Genomic DNA, 11,664 nt, shown 5'->3' with positions numbered 1-11,664 from the left:
GCTCCTTCACATGAAGATGCCATGCAAAGCCAGACTCAGGGCCCTTCTGCTCAGGCAAAATAATGCACTTTCAATCCACTTTCAACGCACTTTGCAGCTGGATTTTACTGTGCGGAACAGCAAAATCCACTATTCAAGCAACTGTGAAAAGTGAATTGAAAGTGCATTATTCTGCATGTGCGGAAGGGGCGTCAGAGCCAATGTCCCTTCTTCTCATATTCAAGGCATGGTGCTTAATGGGAAAGTGTGGATCTTACTGGATACTCACTGAGTTGAAGTCCTATTCCTATTATCGATGTCCTATTACTATTATCCCAGCACCCTCAATCCAGTCCCCAATCTTGACAAAAGAATTTAGTAAAGTTTCACAGGATAGCCTTGGTCTGCAGCAGAAAAGCGCGATCTGAGTCCAGTAGTTCCTTGAGCCCAGTTACACCTTGGTCTCTAAAGTGCTGCTGGACTTGAATTCAGTGGGGGAGGGGGGGAATTGCTAAACCACACAGGACCGATGTGCAACAGACTGTCAGGATCTTTTTTCTGTTTTGGAAAGAAGAGGATTTCTGAAGAGGCGGTCTGTGCCATTAACATCTTGTTGTTACTGTGCAAGATAACATCAAAACCTCACCCAATGAAACTTTTCCAGACAGGGTGCTTTATTAAAATTAGAAGGATGAGCCTGATAGAAAAAAGTGAATGGAAAGTACAAATACACCTGTAAAGAAGTTAGGATGCCATTAAGGAATCACTGGACAAATTGCTGTAATGATGCTAGATAAGAGGTTGGAAAGATTTTAATTGCATTTATATCCTGTCTTTCTTCTATTGTGAAACTCAGGGCTTGGTACAAGCAGGGAAGCAGTTAAACAAATTGGTTCAGGAGGACATTTTTTCTAAATAAATGGAATAGGACTGTAGTTTGTGAACAACTGTAGACAGTTCCCCGCTTTCTCCTCCTCGTATAGGGTTGTTATTGGACAATTATGCTGTTGTTATCTCTTTTTGCGTTGTTTATTAGATGCATTCTACTGGTTTTTTGTTTCATTTTTCCTCTGTGTCGTTCAGTTTGACTATATTATTGATTGCATGCATTTCACTGGTTTCTTTACTGCTTTGCTTTATAAGTCTGTAATCCACCTTCAGTCTCAATGAGAAAGACAGACAATAAATGGAGTAAATAAATAAATACAGGAGGTCTTCTGGAGGTCTTCCACCCAGAAGAGACAGACAACTGAAACCTACCCAGCTTCACCAAGAATGCAGTTTCCTGTGCTTTCCACCCAGACCCTGATCAGAGACCTATTTTTCTAGATGGGAATCACATGGGAATGAAGGATAGCAGATATTTCTTCCTTTCTTGAAAACAATCTTTTAAAATTGTGCTTGCATGGGACATTTGCCTGGTGAGTTAGGTCCCTGGTAAAAGATCCTCTTGAGCCATTTCGAGTTGGTGCAGGAGAAAGGCAAGCTTCCAGGCTTCACAGAATTCTTCTGCAGGCTATACAACTGAGAAAGTCAAATCACAAGCAAGGGCTAACAAGCTTTGTGAAAATGTACATGTTCCATCACTAGCATAAAAGCCACAGTTATATATATATCTATATTTCTAATCTGAGAAACAATTGCTCTTCCTCATCACACTCTAAGAAGCAACTGATAGGGACATTGTTAGAACCTTCCTTAGTATTTCTGATCCAAATTTGACAGCCTTCTATGTTTTTGGGGTATTTTGCGGTAAATTGTCAATATATTTTTCTAGTTACGCTATGCTATGTATTGCTCATGTATTTCCCTTGTAAACATCTAGCATTATATATGCATTATATATCCAACTCAAATATTGGCTGGTACTGGAAATCCAGGTTGGGTTAAAACAAATTTAAACATTGCTCTTGCTTCAAGTAGACTAAACTCATTCCACTATCCACTAGGGAAAATTGGGATCTGAGGTTGTGATCCCAAGCACATACTTGAAGCCAATGGGATTTACTCTTCCATGTAAATGTTTTTTTTAGGATCATGGTGTTATAACGGAGATAGGCCCAGATTCGTAATATCTCTTGCTCAGAGGGGGCTGTGCTTAATCATCAAGTCAAAGAAGTGTAATCCTTGAAAAATCTTTATAAAGTCTGTTGAGTAATTATTGGCATTTAATCACTGGCTGCTGCAATCTAATTCCTGCCTTTACAAGTAGAAAAAAAAGTTACTGCCTTAAAAAAATATTTTAGGAAGTTTTATTTCTATAAGTATTTCTGAAATCCTCAATAGCTGACAGTGTGTATTGAAACAATAATCTATTGAGGCAGGTGCTGTGGTTAGTTGGAAGAGGTAGAAAATATATTTATTTTTCCAGATTCTGACTGGTAACCATATTTGTAATCATTTGTAACAACACTGTAATTTTTTTAAATTTTCACAGATAATGCATACTAATACTACCCAAGGAAAAAAATATTTGATGTATTTTACAATAACAGTTTGTTTAGATTTATTTGTTAAAAATCTGAGCAAATACCACTTCTTGTCAGCAGATGAAATCTCAACCAGAAAGACAGCTTAACCAAAAAAGAACATTATTATAAATATTTGTTTAAATGTTGGAAATAGACCTTTGCTTTCATCCTTCTTTGTAACTGTTAATAGGATTGATGAACCTATTTTCAGCATTTTCAACTACAAACAATTAAATCTACAGGAGCAAACATAAGAAAGAGTGGAAGCATGGGGGCATTTTGCTAAATGCCCCCAATAATTTTAATTGATTTAAACCAACAGTGTTTGTCATGAGTTTTTTTAAAAAGGCATTCAACAATAGATGTTTGCAACTTTCAAGAAGGAGAAGGATATATTCCAACATTCATACCTACAGTGTGTGGCAACAGGATTTCAGTTTTGCAGTTTAGCAAAATTCAGTTAAAATCTCAACTCTGGGGGATCTGGGTTCTTGATAAAGCATAGGTGGTACTTAACTGTGCCTGCTCTCCCCCAATGAAATTGTGGAGCTGAACACATAGACAAGTGTGCCCAACTGAAACCATATTGATTATCTCCTTTGAGGAAGCAATTTTGTTTTCAGTTTACAGGCTACAAACGAGGATTGTCACCCTGCTCAGAAGAAGAAGTTGTGATTTGTTGTTACTGGAATCTGAAGATTTGGGAACATCAAGAGCAGAATTAGAAGTAAGTGAGACAATACTCAACTCTCATAATTTCCTTGTCAAAAGGCACATTCATTGTATCTAATTGAATTGTTCTATTAATTAACTGAATTAACTGAACTGAAATTCAGCTGTCCCAGGCTTTTGGTCAGCTAGTTGTTGTTTACAGAGATATTTGATATATTTCCAGTGAGTGGGGAAATAGTATCAAGAGGGAAATGGTAGCAGTATAAAAAATAACAATTTATTTACTGCATACAGGAAGTATGAAAACTTTTCAGGTGCTGCTTTGATTGACCTCATGAAGCTGACAAAATGATAACAGAGAAAAGTAGAATTTTCAAAAGACTTGATGCTAGTTTCTTTTCCTCTAAATGAGATTCAACTCAAGATAAATCTCTTGAAATATTCTGTTTTTCCTCTTAAAGTTATAAAAACTATTGACACACTATCATGCCACATAACAGAAGTGCTAATAGTCAGACTAGGCAAGTAAAGTTTCTGGGGGAAAAATGTTAAAGACGTCCAAAGTCTTGCTTTTATTAACATGTAGTTAAATCTAGGATGTCTCTTGAAAGCTTCTATGCTGATTGAAATCAGTTTTTATTTTTAAGTAGGCTATCTCTAAAATATTTCTAGATCAGGAATGCACAGGAGAAAGAAAGTTCAACCTTTTTATTGTGATAAAAATATTTTCTTACATTTTGTGTTGGATGTTCCCCCAAATAACCAGACTGTGGTGCGTTAAAACGAGTTTTAAAGCCTGAAATAAATCTTAGAACTACAGGTTTTGCTGTTGTGTCTCTTGTGAAAGTGTTTAAATGTTTGGAAACTTAATTATGTAAACGAAAACCCCAGTTTAAATTGCTTAGGGAAGTTTTTAAAAATTTAAGTAGTTTAAATTTAATTTTAACTTTGGTTGTGAAAGACCATTTTCTTCTCATTTGCAGAAAGGAATTCAATTTCTCATTTTTGCACACAAAAAGTTAAATTTCCTAGCAAAAGAATCAGACTTCTCAAATCAGTCTGAAAAGCAAATGATTTTAAAATATGCCTTGCATATATATTTTTTTCTTTCTAAAGAAAGAAGAGGTTTCTTTAAATATTACCAGACTTTCCCAGGCTATAAAACAGTTGTCACAGCATAACAATTTAATGAGAATCCAAAATGAAAGGGCCACTACAAATCTGCTTCCAGAAAATAAGAGTATATTTTAGGAGCTCTTTCACACTTGATGTGATAAATGATATGCTACAGAAAATTAAGATAATTATTTTTATTAAACAATTAGTACCAGAGAAAATTTTTAAATGTTACAATTTAAATAAATTTGCCACATGCAGTTAAAACGAATCCTTCAAGAGTTGAACAAGGCAGAATACAGAACTCTTTCATGAATAAATTCCAGATAACCAACAATAATTTCCTGCAGTTGTACAAATGTAGAACAAGTTAATTTTGAACTCCATGCCAGTATGCAACCTAAGAAAAAACATTTCTAAAAGTTTATTTTCTTTTAAACAACAACAACCCCCCTTCCCCCCACATTACCGGATTAAAAACTTTCTGAGCATGCTGGATTTTTGTTCGTAGCAATTCCTGGCAAACATAACTTCAGCAAATCCCTCCCAAAGACCATTAAGATAGGCTTGTGTTCTAATAAAGAATATGGCTAATTCACTTTTAGATTCCCATGTCAGAGTGGTGCAATATTTCTGTTAGCTAACGTTTCTTCCCTCTCTGAACTTTTCTTGGTTTCTCTTAGAAAGCAAGTCAGCTGTAATTACTTACAGGTGAGTTATTCGCCCTAATGAAATAGCCCCTATGAAACCAATGTTATGAATTGAAATTTAGATGCCAGAAAGGAATTGATTTATTTCTCCTCTGTTCCCCCCCCCCCCAACATCTAACAATCACTTCTCTTTCCCCAACAGTAAAAGAAAATAGGATACAGCAGAGAGCAAAAGAGAAGTTAACAGAATATCCACTTAAAAGTTGGATGAGTATACTGAAAGCAAGGATACTTTTAAAACAGACACACACAGTTTTGGAGAAATAAAGAGAAGCTGAGCTTTAAAAGGAAAATTGACCCCCTTTTTCCTTATCAACCCAGGACAGTGTAGCCCAGAGTTTGCTATCAAATCTTGAATCCTTACCTTTTTAAACTAGTAGAAAGATTAATTTACTTTGGGGTTTTAAAAAAAGTTTGGTTGGCTCCACCTACTATATTTATGCACCCTCCATTACGTTTTAACTGTTTAAATGCTGGGAAGGAGTCTGCCACAATCCATTCTGATTCTACATCATAGATTTGAAAGAGATGTTCTTAAAAAGAAAAGAAGACAAAGAACATGCATTGTTCACTTAACGACACATTTTTTAATTACGTACAAAGGACTTGCTGGAAATCCCTTCTTCCAAGTGAACGTATAACCCTGGCAGCTGTAAAAATAATGTCTTTTTTTTTTAAGTTTGGCCAGAGTAACATTACCCATTAGTTTTTGTCAACACTTAACTTAAATTCTCTCAGTGTTTTACAATATCCTAGGCTTGTTGTTTTTTTTGGAGGTAGGGTTAGGGGGAGAGAATGGAGAAAGAAAGAAAAAGAGGTTTTGTTTGGGGTGTGTGTGTGTTTTCTTATAACTTCTGCCCAGAGTCTTGCCTATTGATTGTCGGGCACATGAAAGGGATTTTTTACAGGCCTTCCCTGTGTGGAAAAGGTGATGCCACCCACCCCGAAGGAATGCAGCGCATGCAATTAGAAACAAAACTTGCAAGAATCCCCAAAGCAAGGACGCCCCCACCTCCCACAAACAAGGCATCTATTAAAACTCTCCAAAGCCATCAATACTAATCAATGGGAGGGTGGCTGTTAACCATTTCACTGCTGGGCACTTTTACTCCTTTGGCTCAGAGGCTGGGTTTTAAATATGTGTACGTGTATGCATGACACACAGAAGGCATCACAACACGGAACAAGCCTCTCCCCCAGTCTCCCCCCCCCGCCCACAAATGCCCTACTTCATGGTTCTCTTTCTCCTAATTCTGACACATACACACACATGCACAAACCAGGTGGGTACTCACAACCCGACTGTGAGTCTCATAAAATGTTGTTAGGTGAAACCTACTTCAAAAGTGGTTGTCGAAAAGGCAACTGCGGGGCTTGATAGGGTAGTGTGTGAACAGATCTCTTAATAATAATGATATTTTTTTAAAAAACTTGCCATTTGAAAATAATTTAGGAAGGGTAGCACTGAAGGAGTTAACAGAGGCTCCCAGGACTGAAAGCACAGGCGTGGGGGTGGGGGTGGGGAAAGATTTTTTTTTTTTAATGCAGGAAGAAAGGAAGGAAGAGACCTTCCCCTTTAGGTAAAAGGGAAGAGTGAAGGGGAAATGGTGAGCTCCTCTCTTGGGGACTGGAGAAGATTGTTCTTAAGGACTGCAGTACGGGTTTCCTTGAATGGATGGCATTTATGATTCTGGAGAATAGGCTCAGACAACTACATGCTTGCACACAACCTAGGATGCCTCTCTCTACACATACACACACACACTTTTTCTATCAAGAGGTGACAAAAATCTGTGTCAGGCAGCTTGGTTGCTATTAAAATATTATTGTAAGACAACTCTCTTGGTAACTAAATAATGCCCAGGCAAGTCGTATATGTGTGGAGTTCTAGTTACTTATTGAGACTTTCAAAACAGTGTCACGTTGTAAGCGCCACTGAAGATGTGAAGGAAAGAAAAAGTGTATCTGAATTAAGCAGATGGTTCCTGATCATGTTTTGCCCTGTTACTCCCACTCCTATGCATCCACAACTGATACACCATTTTCTAATGGCTATGGATTTTCTCATTCATGATTGCTCCCCCCACCCCAAACTCACAACCCCATGTCTAAAGGGAACACCAGGAGCTGTTTGGGGGGAGATATTTATCTATATAGAAGACTATGGGCTTCTTTTGAGATAGATGAACCTGGTGAGTGAAATATTTTTAGACGTTGCAAGTAGCACACATTCGTGAGAAATGGATCCTGCCCATTTGAGAAGTTATATGTAACTTGCTTTGTCTTACAAGTCCTTCTTAGTTGATGCAACTTTCTCAATTTCTCTTTTTTGTGTGAATGTCTTTCTCTCTCTCACACACACACAACAAAATGATTAATTCCTGACTTAATAAATAAATACTTTGATATAAATGTTAAAACTATTATGGATCAACTAGCATATTTGAAACTGAAACATATTCGATCACTTTTTAATTACCTCAAATATATTTGGAATTTTCTAAAAAGCAAAAAGGTTTAATTCCCCCTACAGTACCTACTTTTGGAGTGCTAAAACTTGAATCAGAGTAATCAAGATTTTTTTTAGTGTCAGCAACATGTGTAGAAAATATTTTCCCCACCCAACACACATTTGAATGATAAGTCTTGAAAGTAAAACAAGAGGTAGGGGGAAGAGATTGAAATTGTTCATTGATGACCAGATATCTGTCTACATTGAGACTGAATTTGGATGATTATAGTCACATTTCTGAAGTGCTGGAATCTTCAGCAAAACCTATTTCATTGCCAGTAACAAAGCACATCATATATTAATGATTTAAATTAGAGGAATATATAAATCTACTACACAAAATATAGTTAATGTAGTTTATAGTATTACAATAACAACCGTTTTCTCATATGTTTTAAATTTGCCAAGCTCATATATAGATCAAGTTTTGGTTGTCTATTATCCATCCTTTTCATTTGGAATTTCCTTTTTTGTACACAAAAGCGTATTGGTTGCAGAGTAGCGAATTTTGTATAAATGCTCTTTCCAAACAGACTGTGAGGTTGATTCACAAATCTCCCAAATTTTAGCCCTTTCCATTCCTTGTCTCATCTCAGCCTGCCACCCATTCACAGTATTTTGCACTTTCTAGAATGAATTATATATTTTTTTTCAGGGGGGTGGGGAGGGAATTAATACAATTTCCTCCATACATTTTTCACCTTTGGGGCACTGTGCATCATGTACAGGGCAGTGCTTGCCATGTAGGAGGGAAAGGAAGAGGAAACAGAAATTAATGAATGGTCTTAAAGAAGCTGATAAAAAAATTGTTAAAGACATTATTGCAGCAGGGGTCTCATTACAAAATAAGTCATGCCTGCCTGTGCCATAGATTTAACCGTCATAAGGCCTTGAACTGAGACAGAGGAAAGTGAGCTGTTGGAAACTCCACCCCTATGACATCACGTGGAAAGACCCTATGCTGGAGAGAGAGAGAGAGAAGAGAGAGAGAGAGAGAGTGTGTGTGTAGGGGGACGGTGACCAACCAGTCTACATTTTCTGAAACAACAACAGCCAAAAAAGTTCCAATGTTGTTCTCATCCAAACCCCAAATGTTTATTTTGGGGGTTTTAGTTTCATTTTTAAAAATCTCCTGCCACTTTAGGTTTAGAGTTTAAGGGGGGGGGGAGTGTTTAACTGATGGGAAGGGAGAGGATGTCGGAAAGATTATTTGGGGTACAGTCATCCAGAACTGCCACAAATCCCCTGGTGCTGGTTGAAGTGTGCATCCGATGAAGCATGCTGCTGTCTGTCTGAAAAGGCAAACTTTTGTTTGAAACTTCTTTAAGTGTTCTCTGACTAAAATGTGAGGAGCAGGGTTGTGAAGTTGTAGGTCTGCTTTTAGAAATGTAAACCACCCAAGGTAGCTCCCCACCCCGTGTGTCACTTCCGGTACGGTGCTGGATTCTCAGATATCCACAGAACTGGAGGTGCAAGAAAAAATGGAATTAGAAACTACAGTTATTCTTATGAGTGTTTGGGAATGTTTTAGAAGGAAAAGCAGACATTGGAAAATGAAAATCCCAAAAAGTTGATCAAGCAAAACCCAATCTTTACATGCTGCAATGTAATATTTAATAGTTTCTTTGCTACATTCAGGAATCAGGGAGACCAATTCCACATTGAGGCTATATGGAGAAAACATGAGGGGGGCATTTCCACAAAATTCAGCTAGGGTGCAGGGAGGGGTAGCTCACCTTTGCTGGAGGGCACACACCGCTTCCCCTCCTGCTTCTACATTGAGGCAATGGGCTGCTCCCCCCTTCCCAGAAAGCAGTGATATGATTCCTGGCTAGTTGTACCCTCTTCGGACCATTAAGGAAGCCTCAGCACTGTTTTTTTTAAGTGTCTGCCATTTTGGATTTAGAAACATTTCTAACAAGACAGAAGAATCCTTCTTGAATTTCCCCGCCTCTTACCCCCCCCCCCCTTTTGAATTCACGCCCTGCCTTACATCAAACGTTTTTTTGCTGATTAACTGCACAATCAGGTCCCTGCAGATCAGGAGAAGAAAGGAGGAGAGAGAGGCAACCTCTTTTCCAGAGAACAATACCATTATTTCAGCTCCATTGGACAGGAATGTGAGATTTCACAGCCCGCTGCTTCTAAGTCCCATCTCCAAAAACCAGCTAGAAATCTATTGCTTAAATATCCCCACCCAATTTCAACCAGCTCTTAATAGTTTTAAGGTTTGGGAAGAATACAAGGTGCTATACAATCATCAATCTTCAGAGAGGTACATTTGTTATTTTCTTTTCTTTCAAAAGTACTTTTGACTGTTTTTTTTTTGCAAAAGCTCTCTTTCTGAATAGAGAAAATAAATTTCAGGTTGATAGAAGCTAGCAAAAAAAATGTCAATTAAAAACAGATATTGGATTCAACATTTTTGTTTTTTTGGGGGGGTGGAGAGTATTATTTGGACAAAACAACACTGCCATTATGTCATGTTAGAATTTTTTTTAAATAGAATTTCCAAACATCTTTCTTTCTCTCTTTGCAGTATGCACAATTTGCCTTGCAGCAGGAATTATTTGAAGGAACTAAAAACATGTTTCTTGAAAGCTTATCTTTTCTTTTTCACACACTCACACTCCTTTTTACACTTTCCTAGGTTTTGAGCAAAGTTATGAGCAAAACAAAATTGGACTGAAGTTTACTACAAATTTTTACAAACATGTATGATTGTTTACATGCCAGTAATCCTTTCAACAACAACAACAAAATTTCTTATAAAAAGGCATACCCTTTGTGTGTTGTCCTAACTTTACTTTGTAAAAGAGGCAGGGTTTTTTTTTACAACATACATACAAAAAAGAGGAGGGGAGATCTGCTCAGAATGTGCAAACTTTTAATGCATTTGTTCTTACTAATGCCACAATTTATACATGTCAAATATAAATCTTGGAAATGGACTGTAATGGCAGAAGGTTCAAATGAATCTTATATGTATTAAGGATTATGAGTGTGAAGGAAAGGAGGCTGTTGATGATGCTGTGCCTATCATGCAGAACAGAGGGAAAAAATATTGTCTGGGATAGAAATACCCCCCAAATCAAAATTAAAGACAACAATGCTAACAGCTTAGCAATTTCTTTATTACCATGTCGAATCCTTCTGAAGTTTGCCTTCTGCTACTAGAAAAAACATCACTTAAAAAAACACAGTTAAAATCTGTTTGGCAAAGGGGGGTGGGGGCTTCTGACCACACCTCTCAGCTCAGAACAGTTTGGGATTAAATGACCCTCTAAACATCAACCCCATCCAAACAAGAAAGGGAGAGCAACAGAAAATAACATTTGTTCAACTTTTTCCCTCCGTTCGCCTTTGATTTATCTGTTTACAACTAGGACCCCCTTAGTTGAAACAAAACAAAACAAAATCAATGAAAACCTAGTTTGAAGAAAAGGCGGCAAAAAGTACAGGCAGAGAAGGGGGGGGAAATTTGTGAATGGAAGAATGTGTTTGTGCATTCATTGTTAAAATAAAGAGTTGCTGTGACGCGGCGCTCGCGGGGAGCCAATGGGCGAGGAGATGATATTTTTAAATATCCCCCTGGCCAGCCAATGGGAAGCCCGGTGCCAAAGACTAGCGCAAGGACGGGCCAATCGAGAAGGAAGTATGCTAATGGAGAATTTGGTCGGGCAGGAGGTGAATGTCAACTAGTCAAAGATGGAGGCTGGAGCTGGGAGGCCATGAGGTTTGTACTGGAGGGTCCCCCCCCCCCGCTCTCTCTCTCTCTCTTCTCGGCCCCCTCCCCATTTTCCCCATTGACCTGAAGCTGCAAGCCGGCCTCCCCCAGGCAAGAGAGTGGGGGGCCCAAAGGCTCCCAAGGGCTGGGGCAGAGGGGCGCCAAGTCGCCCTGGGCTCTTCTTTGGCCAACTTTTCCCAGGCAGCTCCCCGCCCGTCCTTTCTTCCGACGGCTCTCCCTCCTGGTCCCTCCCTCCCGCCCCCATCCCACCCTAGCCCACCCCGCGCCCCCTGGCAGCAGCTCTGCCCCTCCTCCTTGGGCCAGGTCCCATTCATAAAATGCCCCCGGAGGGGGGACCGGCCCGCCCGCCCGCCTGCGTGGATGGAATCGGTGCGCGATTCCCTCTGTTCTCTCTTTCTCTCTCCGGAGCTGTTTTGTGAGTAGCATCCGGGTGACTGGGCGGAAATGGCGGGAGCT

At 38.9% G+C, this 11,664-nt stretch overlaps 1 long non-coding RNA gene across 3 annotated transcripts in view; it reads left to right on the top strand.

Moving 5' to 3' along the window:
* The first annotated feature begins 3,040 nt into the window (after positions 1-3,040).
* Positions 3,041-11,664, top strand: part of LOC125442346 — a 55,615-nt gene continuing 46,991 nt past the window's right edge. Inside the window, exon 1 of one of the 3 annotated variants that reach the window (XR_007245985.1) lies at positions 3,041-3,177. This is a non-coding gene — a long non-coding RNA (uncharacterized LOC125442346). Of the gene's footprint in view, positions 3,178-11,090; positions 11,197-11,248; positions 11,624-11,664 lie in introns of those variants that run through there. The other 2 variants (XR_007245982.1, XR_007245983.1) reach the window with 2 other exon arrangements.

This window comes from Sphaerodactylus townsendi, linkage group LG13 (assembly GCF_021028975.2).
Source record: "Sphaerodactylus townsendi isolate TG3544 linkage group LG13, MPM_Stown_v2.3, whole genome shotgun sequence".
Taxonomy (NCBI): domain Eukaryota; kingdom Metazoa; phylum Chordata; class Lepidosauria; order Squamata; family Sphaerodactylidae; genus Sphaerodactylus; species Sphaerodactylus townsendi.
Note: the sequence above shows the minus strand (reverse complement) of the source record. Positions and strands in the feature narration are given on the sequence as shown.